This window comes from Pinus tabuliformis, chromosome 1_1, assembly GCF_031772625.1.
Source record: "Pinus tabuliformis cultivar Carrire ecotype Pingquan chromosome 1_1, CPIR1, whole genome shotgun sequence".
In the NCBI taxonomy this organism is placed as follows: Eukaryota; Viridiplantae; Streptophyta; class Pinopsida; order Pinales; family Pinaceae; genus Pinus; species Pinus tabuliformis.
The window spans coordinates 837246585-837250230 of record NC_142297.1 but is presented as its reverse complement, the minus strand read 5'-3'; the positions used below and the strand labels follow the sequence as shown (position 1 = coordinate 837250230).

Sequence of the window (3646 nt, the reverse complement as noted above, 5' to 3'; positions counted from 1 at the left end):
TCAATGGACTACCACACTAAAAGACAGATGTAATTGTGTAAAACATTTGAACTTTGGACAAAAGTTACGCATTTGGATGGGGACATATGTCATTCTCATACCAATGGGATAAATGTATGCCTAGAGGAAAAATGATAGACAATGCTTGGCTTGATCATTTTAAAAAAGAAACACCTATCCAGGTAATAAGTGAAAAATAGTAATTAAAACACAATGTACACATTTTACTTTGTTATATTAATTAATTAATTCATAACAAATAAAGAAAATGAGTATCACCTTTGGAAATGAAAGCAAAAGATAAAAGGATTGTATAAGTCAATTTTTAATCCCATCCCTCTTAGAGACATGGAGTTTGCATCCAAGAGCTTCCTTTGCGTGAGGACGACTCTGAAAGAACTATATAATTATTCGTCAACGTTCCCGTAATATCAAATTACATTTTATTGACCAATCCTTCAACGTTTGTGTTTCAAAAGAAATCATTGTCAAAGGCTCTACTCTAATGACCATCCTTCAACGATCAAGATAATTTGTAATCAATTTTTAATTTTTAACAAGTCGATATTTTATTTTATATAATTTCCACGTTTGGCAAAAATAAAAAATTAAAAAATGTGATTACAAGTCTCAATTTAACACGGCTGAAAATTGTTTTCAGACGAATGAAAATAACACTGTAATGCCATTTTTTTGGGTCATGAACACTTTCAAATGACATCTGTTAAAATTATGAGGACGAGATCAAGAAGATGTGATGAATTAGTGATGGTGGAAAATACAAATCCCATGTGTATTATAATGTTGAGGAGGTAGTTTGGGATAATACAATGGCAATATGCAACATGACATTCAAATTTTCCCCAACAGTTATCCATCATAATTGACAATTTCAACGACGACTACAGTAGACAGAGTAACCTAAACGCGCGCATTAATCGGGGTTACTGTGATCCACCACGCAAGTAATTTCTCCTATGCATCTTTGTAAGAAGATTCACTTGCCAGTGACAATTACTTATCAGATCGCCTATACTGATGCATGAGTTCAGTGTTCATCAATAGCAAGGAAACCAAGACCTTGCCCATATATTTGATTTTGGTTTGTGCAATATCTAATTTTTCTATAGTGCATTTTTGCAGTTTTAGAGGTGTTAAATAGAACGATAAAGACAAGTTGAAACATGGGATATTCCACTGGTGACAACGAGACAAGTACAATGAAGGCCATCAATTACTCTTTATCATCTTTATTTAATCTTGCAAAAAATGTTGCCCACAACCGTTATTTTCATATTTGAGATGTTGTTGAATCGTCTCTCCCACAACAACGACTATGGAAAGGGAAATGAGGTTTTGGTGGGAATTTTCCTGGGTATTCTTGGAATTGTGTGCTTCATTCTCTTATTCTTTGATACGTTCACAAAGAGCAATAGCAAAGTCCATTACAGAATCGCCACCAAAAGTGAGATAGTTACGTTCGGTAGTAGGAAAAGTAAGTCTAAGCCTTCAAACGTCTCAGAGTATTAGCTTACATTAAAGATATTTTGGTAGTTGGTTTAGCAGTTATGGTCTTCACAGTTGTGTCTCTCACAGACAAAAATGTGGTTCAGTGTTTGTATTCGTCAACTCAAAGCAACATACATAAGTGGGTTCAAGCTTTACCTATAATGGTCAGTGTGGTAACTGGTGTGGTGCTCGTTTTATTTTTATCCAAGAGGCAAGGAATTAGTCATCCTGTCACAGCAAAATGGCATTATATACAAGCATGTGTTCACCTCTGATTGTTGTCTGGTTGTCTAGGCGACTCTCGTGGTGCCTTTGTAATAGTTTATTAAAATTTACAATTCAAAAAAAAAAGATAAGTGTAATTGGGTAAAGCATTTGAATTGTGTACACATATCATTCTCAGACCAACTGGATAGATGTCAACACAAAGGCAAAAGGGTAGACAATGCTTGGCCTGACCATTTTCAAAAGGAGAAAGTAATACATGAGCCCCACGTCCTTCATTTCGAATTCTCTTATAAAATCTTCTTTGCAAGATTTTATCATCTTCTCATCACATGTTATAATCAAATCATCAATGTATAATACTATAATCAACAATTTACCTTCAACCAAAATATGGTAAAGGTTCATATCTGCTTCACTTTTGGTAAAGCCCAACTCAATGAAATAGTTGTCAATTGTGGTGTACCAAGCATGTGGTGTTTGGTTTAGTCCATACATCACTCGCTTGAGTCTGCACACATGTGACTCTCTGTTGAAGGTCTCAAATCCTTCCGGTTTCTCAATATATACCTCTTCCTCTATCATGTCGTTGAGCAATCTTGTCTTCACATCCATCTGATGTATCTTCCATCCCATCTGCGTTGATAATGCTAGAATAGATCTGATTGAAGAGTACTTTGCTACTGGATCAAAGGTCTCCTCATAATCAATTCCCTCCACCTGAGAGAATCCTTTGGAGACAAATTTGGCTTTGTGTTTCTCCACACTCCCATCTGTTGCTTGCTTTACCTTGTAAAGCCATCTAGAAATCACCACTGACTTGTCTATTGGTCTTGGGACTACTTCCCAAACATTGTTTCTGATAATGGAGTCATACTCCTCAACCATGGCATCAACCCATACTGGTTGTTGCACTTCTTCCTCGAATGGGGATGGCTCAACCTCTACACTCTCGCTCATTACAGTGATGTAGGCAGTGTACCAATCTAGTGACCTCCTCTTCTTGCGGTGTGATGTGGTTGCTCCGACATTCTCTCTAGCATCATGCATCAATATGTCAGCCTCTTTGGTTCACTTCCTTCCATCTCTGGAAGTATCTGCATGAGTGGGTGCTTCCACTCTCTCCTCCTGTGCATGTGATTGCTCCACATCATCCTGAATTTCCTCCTTTGGAGCTAAAAGTTTCTCTTTTACATGTAACTGAAGCTCCCTCTCAAGGGAACATCTCATGGACTTCTCTTCATCGAACTTCACATCTCTATGAACCATTTTCATCTTGTTGGATGGAAGGTACACTCGATAGTTGTGAGGTGTATCAGTGTACCCCACAAATATTCCCAACTCAACTATTGGCTCTAGCTTTTTTTGTGCATCCTTGGTAACATGACAGTAGACTGATGAACCAAAGATCCTGAAGTGTGCCACATCTGGTTTCTTACCTAAAAAATCTTCTTCTGGTGTACTCATCCTGAGAATTCAATGAGGGCTTTTGTTCTGCAAATAAACAATTGTGTTGCATGCTTCAACCCACAAGTGCAACGATAGGCCTTGATCATGTAACATCGCCCGTGCAGCTCCCACAATACTTATGTTCTTCCTTTTAGCCACCCCATTATGTTGTGGGTTATGAGGTGCTATTAACTCCCATTGAATGCCTTCTGATGCACAAAAGTTCTTGAATTCATTTGACACATATTCTCCATCATTATCGCTTCTGAGAGCTTTAACTTTCTTGCTAGTATCTTTCTTGACAAGTGCTTTAAATTCACAAAATTTAGTGAACATCTAATATTTCTTATACATGAAGAAAATCCAGCACTTACAGGAAAAATCATCAACAAATATTACATAATACATGTGCTTGGATGTGGATGTTGTCGAGAACAATCCACACACATCTGATTGAACTCGA

At 37.2% G+C, this 3646-nt stretch overlaps 1 pseudogene; it reads left to right on the top strand.

Annotated features, from left to right (window-relative positions):
* Positions 1 to 1184: 1184 nt before the first annotated feature.
* On the top strand, positions 1185 to 1784 carry LOC149216743 (protein DMP3-like; annotated as a pseudogene).
* Positions 1785 to 3646: the final 1862 nt, after the last annotated feature.